The following is a 13,850-nucleotide window of genomic DNA, read 5'->3' on the forward strand; positions in this document are numbered from 1 at the left end:
AACAGGTTAAGAGAAGGACAAATTTATAATTAGATGCATTTTTGTTTCACACGCACCTTGCTGGCTCCATAATTTACATCTTGCCTTCATTAAAAATAGATGCAGCTGTCAGAGCACCAGCACACACCCTGCACATTCCATACCTGCCCTGAGCACAGCAGAACACAATTTCTGTGTGGGATTTGCAGTTTTCTTGTCCATCTGAACTCCTGTTCCATGCTCAGGGGCTATTAAATTAAAAAAAAAAAAAAAAAAAAAAAAAGCAGAAGCAGTGAATTCCCTTCTGCCATTTTTTAGGAATTGGGTGTGCCATCAGCTGTCTCTGCAGGGAACTGGGCAAATAAAACTGATATTTACATGGGGACCAAACTGCCAAGATTTATTATTCACTGATAAAAGGTAGGACAAGCCTCTGGATCAGACAATGTGTATCACAGGTTAATTTATTTTGGCAGAAATCAGGCCTTAATATTCTGGTTGAAGTTTTTAATATCACCTCACACTCAGTGGTCTCAAGGACACTCAAAGCACAGGAATAACAACACTGCCAAAACCTGTTGCTTGGTATTGCCTGACTGGGGATTCAGGTCTTGTTGGTTTGACATAGAGTGCAAGGCATTTTATTCAAAATTATTTATTATTTCTGCCTCAAAATTATTAGTGGCAGAAAGCTGCATATTCATATACAGCTCACCCAACCATCAGGAGATGTGCACACTGGCAGGGGCAATGCTTCTGTATTCAGCTCTGCTACATTAATTCCCACTGTGTTTATTTCCCCCCTTTTCACCTCAATTCTTCATTGGCTGCACCTTCACTGACCCCCGTGTTCACTGTCTAAAATCATAATGTGAAAAATGTATGGTGGTGGCATCCAAATATTTAAGCATGAGCTTAATTTTAGCAGCTAGTGGTGTTGCTCTTTCTAGAGCTGTTAAGAATTGGAAAACATCAAGAATGAATATGAACGTTCAGGACAAAATCGTGCAGTAGAAAAAGAGCTGAATATCTTTTTTTCTAAACTGTGCTAAGTTCTGCCATGTAAAAAAAAAAAAAAATAAAAATAATGGGGTGGAGTTTTATGTATTTTAGTAGCAGAACAAAGTGCTCAGGTAAATCTTTTTATGCTGATTGAACTGGTAGAAGTACATTTCTCTGTGGAGGTCTTCTCTCTTCCTAAAAAGAAAAGGCAGGAACATAACACAGTACTGAAAAACACTCAGGGAAAGTCACCTGGTGGGAAAGATTTGTGCCCCCTTGACAATTTTTGTTGCAATTCTACCCCAGTGACTAGATCAGGGAAACAGAACTTGCCCACCTTTGAAGACAAAAGACTGGGGGGTTTTCAAATGATGCATTTTTGGTGCCCATGAGGGATCTAAAGTTTGCATCAGCTGTGCCAAACTGAGTGTGGTTCTTCTCTCTGACACTGCTGGGTTAAATCAAGGCATGTTTCTTCCACCATGTGTCTAAACAGCCCTGATAAAACTGGGATCCGAATTTAAATTAAGTTTTTGGGTGGGAATTTAAATTCATCATAAATTAGCTGCTATTGATTCATATGTTTTTGCCCTTCTGTGAGTTTTTTTGTTGTGTGGTTTTTTTTTTTCCTTTATTCATGTGGTGCATTCCTACTGGATATGAGACCTTAATGCCTCTGACATGGCCAGAAACTTTTCTACAAAATTGCCTCAAACTGCTGCTTTCAGTTTTCACTCCCTTCTGAACATGGAATGTTTAAGAGAAGCCTCACTCTGTGCCTTGGAAAAGGACAAGGGAAAAATTCCATCAACTGAAGAGAAAAGGAAAAAGAAAGAAAGAAAGGCAAAAAACAAGAAAAAATCCCAAACAAACCATCACGTATTTCTTTGACTCCAAGTGCCCAAGGGAGACTGTGTGAGATCAAAAATATTTCTGATATTTAGTCAAATTGTACAACAGCATTACCTAAAAATGCTCTATCATTTATAAAGTGTCCTGCATGTGTTGTTTCCTGGAGAGACTGTAAGGAGAAAAGTGATTATTATTTTTTTCTGAAATTTCAGCACTGTCAAATAAAAGAATCTCTGCATTTTCCATGAATACTGGATGTGCCAGGGTTTTAACTTTTCTTGTGAGTGTGTGCAAAGTCAACAAATGGCTTAGAACAAAAAAAAATTAAAGCAAGCCAGAACTTCAGCTGGGGTAAATCATCGTTGTCTTAAATTTCTATGGGTTGGATCTTAGAGATCTGACGCCAAAATGATAGTTAAACAAGGCACATATTACTGGGTGGAAACTTCTGTTGTTTGTAGTGAGAGTAAACTCTGACAGGCATCTGAAAGCTCTCAGGATTTTTCTAAACTGAAAAATCTAGAGAAGTGTATGCTGGATCATCACAAGCAATCTGAGAATGGGGAACCTTCTTTTTCCATATGTATATTCATCTTTTTGTGCACACTTAGTGGCCATGGAGGAAGGCAGAGGTGTGTGGGTTACAAAATTCAGCATATAATTTCTTTACTTCATTTTATAAATGGCAATTACTTCATTTTATAAATGAAGATAGAAAGAATGCTGGGATTCTCGAACTTGTGTTAGAAAAAACTCTTGCCAAGTTTTCCTGCATCTCAGTCCTCTCTGAGGAGCTTAAACTACTGGCTTTGTTATATTTGAGGATTAAAAAACAATAGTCTGGTTAGTTTGTTTTGTAATTGAAGTGTATTCTACTGTAAAACTTCTAGGTGATAAAGGGGTGGGCTAAAATCACAGCTGATATCAAAATTGGACAAATTTTGCAGCTGCAGCAAGAGGAAGAAAAAGAAAACCTTTTTCAGGACTGTTGTCAACCCATTCAGTTTTCACTAACTTCTGCAGATATATTTGCAGACACAGGGACTGAATCTTGTGTCAGCTCCCAGAATCTTGTAGTCCATTTATAAACAATAACAACCCTTGTTTACAGGGTGTTGATGTCCCTACCCCGTCCCTCCAGCTCATGAAGGAATTTGAAAAAATTCCTGGAATCTTTTCCCTCTTCAAACCCTAAAGTAATTTTGGGCAAAAAACTAATGTGCCACGTTATATATTTGGTATTTATCTTATTTTTTATGAAGCATCCTTGTGACTCTGCAGACTGACTTGACAACAGCAAGTGTTTTTGCCCATTATATCTAGAGTTTTCTGCCCAGAGAAAATTCTCAGCCATGAACTCTTGTGTTTTAGATGTCTTGGTTTAGCAGCAGAAAGTGAAAAACACCAAATTAATCATTTATGCCTCTATTTAAAACAACTGTGCATCCAGTTTTGGAAAGGCCTATGCAACAACTCTATGTTAAATGGATTATACTAGAAGGTATGCTGCCTTCATTGGGCAGTAACTTGTCAGAACACCTGTTAAATATTAAGAATTAATACACTTATTTACACACATAAATATTCTGTCTAAGCAAAGCCCAAATGTTGAAGGAAGGAATAAAAATGAGCTGTTAGTGGACTCAAACATATTAAGGAAAGCTGAAAATGACTGTGTGTTTTGGAAATAATTATTTACAGCTTAAAAACTCCCCTTGACCATTTACATTTACAGAGCTCAGTTTAATTATTTGCAAAAGGACATCAATGCTTGTTTAGCTCCATCACAGACAGACATGGCCAAGCTCTAAAAGTACTATATTTTAATTAAAGTATGTAAAATAGACTGGATATGGATTGTTGTTGTTGTTATTGGTTTTGTTGACATTTTTCTTTAAAGTGTTTTGCTGTTGTTGTTGTTTTAGGTTGGTTTTGGTTTGTTGTTTGGTTTTGGGGTTTTTTTTTTCTGAATTCAGTGACCTAGGTTGGTTTTGGCTTGTTGTTTGGTTTTGGGTTTTTTTTTTCTGAATTCAGTGACTACAGTGGGAGATATTTTGAGCTGGGCACATCTGCCACTCAAAAACATTTGTGGAATTTTACTTTATTTATTCCTCCTGCTCCTTCCTTCTTTGAGGACCAGCCTGGATGGTGTCTGTGCACCAGTCTCACATTTCACCCCTCATGTCTGCTGAGGGGGATGCTGAGAGCCTCACTGGAAATAAAGAGTGCAACACCTCCACCCACTGCACTTCCAGCAGCTCTTTGGTCCCAGTCATGTACCCAAGACTTTTCCTGGGGGAAAAAAACATGGAGAACAACTGTTGACAGCTTAAACTTCAAAGAAACTTGTATTTTGGCTGAGGCTCCACCTGGATACTTCAGTCCTGCCTTGCTGGCAGCTTGAGAGACACCTTCAGCTGAAAAATATTGCTTAAAAAAATTGACTCTGGAGTGAGAGGCAGCAACCTTCTTCACTGAAGAGGTTACTCTGAACCACTTGTGGCTTTTGAGAGGCCTTTAATGGCTGCTAATAACACTTACAGACACAGAGAAATTGGCTTGGTGTGCTGTGTTCTGTAAACACCCAGCCTGTCACATGCAAAATAAAAAGGACCCAGTGGGAAGAGAGTGGTGATCTCTGCAAGATACCAGGAGGACACCACCTGGAAAGCAGCTGAGAGGTCTTACAAAGCATAATATTACATTTTTAGCATATCCATCTGTTGTTTTCAGTCCCTCAACTCACTCTGGGGATGCAGAGGGTCTCTCCTCAGCGCTGGAGGTCGAGGGGCTGTGGTGGTCAGGGAGTACAACCTCATCTCCTCAGTGTTCAGACATTCCAGAGGACATTTTCTCCTGCAGACCTGAGAGTGGGGAACCCCTCAGACTGGCTTACACAGCCCATGGGGAGCTTCTTTAGAGGGTGTGAGAAACAAAAACACATGAAATCTGTGCAGGAAGGACAATCTTTTTTCCTTGTACTTTTGTTTTTCATAAGAAAAGGGGAAAAAATGGGAAGATTGACTAAAACTCCATGATACAACATTTTCTCTGCTGCCTCCTAGCCCATTTTCACCTCTTTCAGCATCCTGGGCTACTCTTCCTGCACTGAGCTTTCTGCCTCCTTTATATTTCTCACAATGTATGCAACTAAAGAAAGAAAAAATAGGTATGTCCCTGGCCATTTATACTGCATGGTCAGCCTCCTTCAGTTTATCAAAGGGAGCTATCAGAAGTTCTTGACCCAAAATTTTACTAGTGTATATTAAGCCCAAAATCTTAGAAATCAAAATCAACAAAATATTTTCTTATTTCTCAGTATATTTGTCTAACATCCAGGAATCTTTAAGAAGTACACAGAAAAAATATTATCCCACTATGATGACATCTTTTTCCTTCTCCCTCATGATTTTGGACATGTCCATCATGTCCATTGTGCTTTATCACTTCCTTCAAAGTTTCAAACAGCCATATATCACTGCTTCTATGAGAGATTTTTCACTTTTTTTTTACTAGCCTCGTCTCTGGTTTGCTTGTTTTTGGGGTTTTTTTTCTAGTTATTCCATAGTGTAGTAAATAACAGAAAATTGTAGGACAGAAGTTGCTTTATACTATTATTTTATGTGATGTGTTTGGGCTTTTATGTGATTGCCATCAGACAGGTGCAGCACTGCTGTGAAATCAAAATCAGTGAGGGATGTGAAGGTGTAGCTGATACCTCTGGTGCTGCTCTGTGCTGGAGTTTCCACACGACACCCACAAATTAAAAAGTGAAATACTTGATAATTAAATACGTGATAATGAAAGTGATGGCCAAGGGCTGAAGCAGTGCTGTGGTGTGCAAGGGGAATCTGTTTGCCCACAATTATTAAAAAAAAAGCACTCCCTAAATACTGCTTGTCCTGACTAACCAGCCCATTACTTTATCTGCTAATAAGCTGACTTCCCTGTTATTTCAAGAGGCACCACAAATTCCCAGATGCTTGTGCTGCTCATTTTCCTGGGGGAAGAGCTGCTGTAGTGGAGCCTGGGCCAGGAGCAAGACACTGCAGGAATGGACTTTGGCTCCTTTTAGGAGGGAAACCACAGAGGTTTCTCCAGGTGACTCCACCTCATTCTCTGGCCAGGGGTGACTGAGCAGGTGGGTTTTTTTTGTTTGTTTTTGGTTTGGTTTTGTTTTGTTTTGTTTTTTCTCCTGGGGAAGGCACGCCAGCTCCAGCTGGAAATTCGACATTGATGGAGTGCTTAAAGTGTCCTGCCATCATCATCATTATCACCATCATTATCATCTCATGTGATTGGGTTTCCTTATTTGCAAAACTGCCTGTGGTGCTTCAGGCCCAGCTGTTTCAGCTGCCAGTTCCACCCACTCAGCTGCACTTGGCAAAGCTGCTCCACGGTGTCAGGGAATTCTCTGTGTCACACTGAATGAAACCAGAGTGCTGGTCTCCTTAATGGGCTGGAGCATTCACTGCTGTTCTGGTTTTCCCAATGCTAACATGTGTCTAACATTTAATTCCTGTTATTCACAGGCACATGTGAGTATCTGTAGCAACCTCAAGAGAAAAATATGGATCTGTCACAAAATGCTGAAATCGCAACTTTTTTCCTCTGCTTCAGAGATCACCTGGAAAGGTAACCCAGTTTGTCCCAAACCCATTTGGGAAACAAATTTTTGCTAGAAACCTGACCCTAAACTCTTGTGTTACCAACACCTTCGTATTCCCCCTTTTGCTCTCCTGGGTCTGCTTTTGGCTTAATCTACTTTTTGCTGTCACTGCCTGAGCTGCAGCTGACCTGACTCTGTTTTAACCATGCAGGACATCCTGACATATTCAAGGCTGGAATTTCTTCTGGCAGTGGCATAAAACTGAAGTTTTTGCTGAGGTCAAGGACAATTGAGCCGTAAGTATTTGTAAAAACTTTAAATTGAAAATACATAGCTGAGGGAAGTGGGAGCAGATTTATTTGGTTTTACCAATTTTATCTGGGACATTTCCAGTTCATACAAGTTGAGCAAAGAGAATGTTAAAACTTTTGGAGAGGATCAAAAATATTTTTGTGTTTTGTTTGCATCAATAGGAACCAAACCAAGTTCCAATTTTCTTGTAATGCTGATATACTTATTGGCATTGAAAACCAGGGAAAGATTTTTTTTTCCTTAAAAAATAACAAAGCTGAGAATTTCAGTGTCTTCAAGGAAGGTGCAGAACAGGAAAGTTGGTGTGACATCATGAAACATAAACTTTTGGCAGCTCCAGAATTTCTCTGGATTTGTTATTTCAACCAAATCTGCATTTTACCCACACTCTTGACCCTTTCAGCTACAGAGGAGTATTCCCCCTGTTTGGTACCTCCCATTGCTTTAAATTAAGACTCAAAAGTCCACAATTCTCAGTGAGTGTGCTTTTCCTCTGCTCACTGTCAGCACTGTGGAATGCCACATCCACACAGCTTGTGCTTGTTATTAATTGCTGTAAGGATTTAGAAGGATAAGAGACCACTACAAGGGTGTGACTATCCCATAATTTATGCTTTAATATTACATTAAACCCCTGTGTGCTCAAAACTTCAAAGATTTTAACAAAAAAGTAAAAAGGAGTAACTGCACCAGCTCAGACATCAAGTAACTCCCCGTACCTTGGGACAAAAAAAAGATAATTTGTAGGTGGTTCTTTTCCTTGAATGATATCTGAGTGAAGCTCCTGCTTATCTTGGTGCTAGAATGTAGGAAGTGGATAATTCAGGGAAGGATGAATAAATAACTCTTCATTTCATTGTCACATTCTCAACCTCTGCTGGCTTCATGGGGAGCTCTGACTAAAGGTTTAAACTTGTTAAATTTGTTACAGCACAGTAGGAACCACTAATGGTATGAATTTTTAGTAATGTAGAATGGGTTTGTTTGTTTGTTTGTTTGTTGGCTTTTAATTATTTTGAGGAGCCCACAGCCATGAGCCCAAGTCTTGAAGTCAAATGCCCTCTTCTGGACAAAAATCTAATTTTCTTAATGTATAAAATCAGGTGTTTAATATGAGAGTTTGTTCTAAACAAAACTCCAGTGTAACTGCAAACTTTTCTTGTTGGTGATGTTGTGAAGCAGGTCAGATTGCTGGACTAATTTATTCCTGTTTGACAGATGGTTGTTTTCTACCCAAATCTTCATGCTGTGAGTCTCAGAGGAAAGAAATCTGGAAAATTAGTAAGTTAGGAAATAAAGCAGAGTGCAGTTGTCAGTTTTGTGGCAGTGTATTTTAATGTACACCCTAAAATCAGGGACAAAGAATCTGTGCAAAACTGCATGAATGCATCCTGAGAACTTCATGATAAAAGTGAAAATTACAAGACATGCCCAAGGTCATAGCAGAAAAAAAAAAATCTGTGATAAAGTCAGGATTTCAACCCAAATTTAATGAGTTTTCATCACCTGTGACAAACGAGACAATATCAGGCTCCAAGGTGCTTGAGTTCAGCCAGGGAGGGGAAGGGAGAGTGGAAACATGCTAATTCATGGGGACTGTAAAGGCATGGGGAAGTTCCCCTGTCTGGGATGTGGCTTTGCCTCCTACAACTCTTTGTCTCTCTTTTACCCCTTTTTTCCTTGGCACAATCTTGGCTTGCAGCTGCCCCAGGTGTCAGAAGGGTGAGTCTGTCACTCCAGAACATCGTGCTGAAAGCAAGTGGGAGAATTCCTGCCCTTATTTATCTGGTGTGTGCTCTGTTTGAAGAATAAATGCTTTTAAAAAATTCAGGAAGCTATGGAAGTGAGGGGCTTGAGGATGGGCAATGAGCTTCCTGCTAAAACTTGGTTTTCACAGCTAATCCTGAAAGTGATTCATTGCCTTCTACATTTTTGGGGGAATGGAAGAAGTGGAAGAATGGGCTGGGAGGTGAGGAGCAGACTTGAACACTCCAGAGTTATGGGTTTAGAGTAAGCTTAAAAGGCCACAGAGCTCAAGAACTGTGGCAGGTCATCAAATTCACCTTTCAGCCTCTATGAGGTGAAGCTGCAGCTCAGGTTTCCATGGAAGTCCCTGCTCTGGATGGGGAAGGGTGTAAGGATTGACCAAATTGTGTTTTCACTGCCTATTTATTCATCACTTCCATGTTTTTAACAATCTCACATGAAGATAAATTCTCACAAATATGTCATTGCCTCTTAAATATTGAGATTTAAGAGGCTGTGACTGCTTGGACAGACCTGTGACATTCCTAGTGCTCCTACATTCCCCTGGGTCTTGTTCTTCCCCAATACTCCTGAGAGACAGACATGGGAAGATCCTATTCTTTGTGTGCTGAACCAGCAGCCATGTGAAAAATTCCTGGACTGGAACAGGGGCTGCCTTTTAAAGTCAGTTTTTAAATGTGTATTTAAATTATTTTCCTCATGGATTAAATCTGTTCTTTAGTTGTGAGTTCTAAATGGAATGTGGCAGCTTGGGGTTTTTTTTCAGGTGGTAAAACCCAGTCTCAGAGTAAATGATGAGATGAAAAGAACAGGCATTTATTAACAGATATTTATATATAGGGTAGGATGTACAGGATATTAGAGAAGAGGTTAAAAGCAGTGTTTATGTTTTCTTCTTTAATCATAAGCCCTTTTAGAGTGATACAGAGAGAGAGAGCAAAGTCTTGCAAGGCACTGTGGCAAGATATCATGCATTTCTTCTCAGTGAGAAAAATCCCAGCCCCACTTCTGCCACTGGACCCTGCATGGAGACTTTTACAGCTCTGGGATTTCTGCAATTCCCTCTGGATGAGGGGGGTCTGTCCTTGCTGATGCCCTCCAAAATAAAGGTCAGCTCTTCAGATCAGGTGCCACAGTCACAGCCTCAGCATGGGCACAGCATATATGATGGAAAAACAAATTAAATTTTTAAAAAAAGAAAAACATAAAACGCCATAAGACACCATTTTCTCTCCTTCCTGCCACTCCAGCCTGCTTTTTCCAGGAAATCCCATCTTCAAAATCCCTTCTTCATGAGATGCACAATCTCCTTGCTCCAGGCCAGCAGCAGTGCCATAAGCCCTGGAGCTCCTGCTTTGTGAGTTTACTGTGTAACACAGAACAAATTTGTCAAGATGCATGGCTTTAAAAAGTTTCTCAATATGATTGCATATTTCACCAATACAAGAAATATGAGATCAGGTAAACTGACACAACATTTACAGATTTTTTTTGTTGTTCCCGTTTCCTGTTTATTGTCTCTTTTTGAGTTTAGATATCCTGAGATGAGGATACCTGAAGATAGTTTCTGTGGCAAGTTTCTACGTCCTGTGTGGAAACTTTTTTTTTTCTTTTCTTAAATTTAGTCCTGAGCTATAATTTTTTTTTTTCTCTGCTGTCTTTTGTGTTCATGTTTACATTTTTCATTCCTCTTAAGCCTACCTGCATTCTCCCTCCAAAGGACCTCAAATTTCTTTTCAGCTGTGAAAACCTGATTTATCCACCCTTTGGCTTAAGGTTTTTTCCTTTCTCCAGACTACCACCATGGAGAAAAGCATGCAAGGGCAGTTCTTCCACAGCCTAAATGAAGGCTGCTGCTGCTCTCTCAGTTGACAGCCCTGACCACACAAGCTGGATTTCTCACTTGGCAAAGCTTTCTCTGGTACATCACTGTCTGAGCCCAAATTGAGAGCAGTGAACACAACCCTGAATCCAACATGAGAGAAGGAGAGATCACTTTGATGACAGCTCTTGATCACAGTCAAAAAGGGGATTAAACTTTGCATGGAAAGGAACACAAGCATGCCCCGAGTGCAGCAATCTGTGTGGAAGGTGATTTTAAGAGCAGGAGGGAAGGAAAAGGAGTTCGTGGATGTGGCTCTTTGACTTAGAATTTGCTTGGAGAAAAAGGGACAGATGCAACTGGTTTTACAAGAAAGAATTCTGAACACATCAGTGATTTCAGTTGAATTCTGCTACTGGGTGTCTGTTGATGAATTCTGCTACTGGGTGTCTGAATTCTTACCAGGTGTGTTGGTGCTGTCACAGTAAGTACCCACGTGGCATCTCCTGATTTTGGAGAGGCCACAGAACAAATTAGTGAGGTTAGACACAAAATGCCCTCCAGGCCACTCTGGCATCCCCCAGCCCTGCCTGACTAAGGTGCTGGTCCCTCTACACAGGCTAGCTGAAGCATTCCTAACACCCCAGTCCCTCCCTTCTGTGTGTGTACATACTCAGTGTATTATACGAAAATTACCATTTCTGACAGATCCTGCAAAGTCTTCATTTAATCCACAATGGGTTAAATGCCCACTGTGTGGCATTTGGCAGCTCAGAAACAGAGAGTTAGGCAGCCTGTGCTGCAGGCATGTAGCAGGTACGAGCCAGCATCTCCGAGGCAGTGGGAGCACTTTAAGCTCTTGGAGCAAAGCCAGGCTTTAGTCATTCTTTCCCAAGGCTAATCCCGTGGAGTGCTCATCCTTGTGCTGGTTTAATTCATCTGGGCATAATTGTGCACACTATCTCTCCTTAAAGAGTGGGCCAGAGAGGCACCGACAGCAAACCAAGGCGCGGAATCTGAACAAAATTAAAAACTTGGCAGAAGGATTTACCTCCAACCCACAGGTCAACCCCTCTGTTTTTCTGCTCAGAAACGTCAGAGAGCTGCCTTCCCCTTTTGTTTGGGTTGGTGACTAAGAGCTTCACCCACTGGTGGGAAAGCCAAATCCCTCTGACACATTCTTGGTGTGGAGAGGAGCAACCTGTGCAAGCAGGGGCCACGGCTCTCTGTGTCACAGCAGAGTGGCAAAAACCATCCCATGTGCTGGTTTTTAAAAGAGGGTTTGGGGTTTTTTAATAAAAATCCTGTTTTATTGTGATGCAAGGTACACTCAAGTCTTCCAGTATGGATTATTTCTAGGGATATGTCTTCCTGAGACACAATAAAAAATATTAAATTATTGGTGAAACAAGAACCACAAGGCTTTTACTGAATGAGGTATTGGGGTACAATCATGGAATGGCTGTGAAGGAAGCACAGCTCTGCAGTTATCCTTACGTGTTAGCATCTTTTTAAATAATCAACAATTATTTATTGGATTATTCAATCAATTCTTCAATTTTGCTGCAAAAAAACCAGCAAAATTTTACAGTAATCCAATATGCTAATCAGTGACAACACATGATATAGGATCACTTAATCATGTTTACACAAACTATTCTATTATAATAATATGAAGTGTTCAGTGTTATCACTGTAAATCATTGGAAGTTCACTTATGGCATGTCTGGCTGCTCCTGTGAAAGACAAAATCTTTTCTAAATACAGGTGAAAATAGGGACAGAGTCTCCTCCTGGCTCCTACAGTCCTGGCACTGCCTCACACAGAGCTTTGAAGAAGTTATCCCGTGAGAAATCCCATTCCAAAACCCAAAGAATATCACAGAAGGATGTTCATGCAATTAAAAAAAAAGATTCTTAAAAAAAATGTAAAAAAATTTTTACATGTACACATCTACAGAGCTTGCTCTTTTTCTTGGAATTGTCACTTTATTGAAATTTAACTTTTGTGATGTTGCGTGGGCCCAGGTGAATGTAGGAGCACTAGGAATGTCACAGGTCTGTCCAAGCAGTCACAGCCTCTTAAATCTCAATATTTAAGAGGCAATGACATATTTGTGAGAATTTATCTTCATGTGAGATTGTTAAAAACATGGAAGTGATGAATAAATAGACAGTGAAAACACAATTTAAGGGGGGGAAAAAAGCAATCAAACATTATTGAAACAAATATTGGAATAGCTTTCCAGAGAAGGGAAGCTCATGAACATCCACAGACGCTTTTTTTATTGAAGGCATGAGAAAATTTGTGTAGGAAAAGATGTCCACTATCTCATAGAGAGCATTTGTGATAGTCCTTTCAAAACTTCAAATTAAAAATTTGGGCAATCCTCACTCTTTCTTTGTTTTCTAGCATACACATGAAAAAATGAAAAATTTATAATTTAGAAATTATACAATTCTTTTCCTAAAAACATTCCATATTTCATTGTATTTTTCTGTGCTTTCAGTGCATTCAAGCCAAAACTGTCTGTGTTTAATCAAGGGAGAGATATGGAAGTCACTTTCCTAGTCACAGTGACCCACAGAAATAAACAGCTACACCTTGAATGTGTTTCTGAGGGAATTTATGTAGAAATATGTTTGAATGCATTAATTAAAGCAGAAAAAAAATTTAAAAAAGAAAAATAGAAAAAAAAAAGAGAGAGAGAATAAAAAAGCCAATCAGGGTCAGATCCTGGAGTACATCAAAGCAGGGGTCTATGGAATGGAAACAGAGTCTGCTTTGAGAACAGGACAGACCAACATCCCCTGCCTCCCACACAGGAGAGACGCACACAATTTTCTTTAGGTTTTGGAGCTGCTGCAACTCACTGAGTTGGAGGAGACTCCATTCCCTATTTTCATCCTTGTTTAGAAAAGACTTTGTCTTTCACAGGAGCAGGTAGACATGCTGTAAATGAACTTCCAGTGACAATTTACAGTGATATCACGGGGGAAAAAAAAAAACAAACAAAAAAACAAAACAAAAACCAAAAACCAAAGCAAAAACCAAAACAAACAAAAACAAACAAACAAAAAAAAACCAAAAAACAAGGGAGGCAGCAGGTTTTCACAGTTTTTCATAGTGCAGATCTCCAAAATAACTGCACATCTCACTCAGGTCAGTCTGAGCTTATGAGCTCCACCTGAATGGGCTGAGCATGGAGCTCTTGGCCCTGTGAATTTCCTGTGGCACTCCTCTGAGAGTGTTTGCATGTGCCCATCTCTAATAATGCCGCACACTTGGAGTCATATCCCTCCCCTGGGAAATAGATATGTTGCAGAATCTGCTTCTGGAACAAGACAGAGGCAAGGCAGAGAGGAAAACCTTACCCTGTGGTGCCCAGTGAAACACCTGCCTTGTTTTGGGGTAAGAAGAAGCTTGGTGCTTCTAACACTCCTCCTTTACCTCTTGCAACAAAGTGTTGATAAAATAATTTTATCATGTTTCGTCCCATGCACATGG

This window comes from Passer montanus, unplaced genomic scaffold (genome assembly GCF_014805655.1).
Source record: "Passer montanus isolate IOZ18808 unplaced genomic scaffold, ASM1480565v1 scaffold130, whole genome shotgun sequence".
Lineage (NCBI taxonomy): Eukaryota > Metazoa > Chordata > Aves > Passeriformes > Passeridae > Passer > Passer montanus.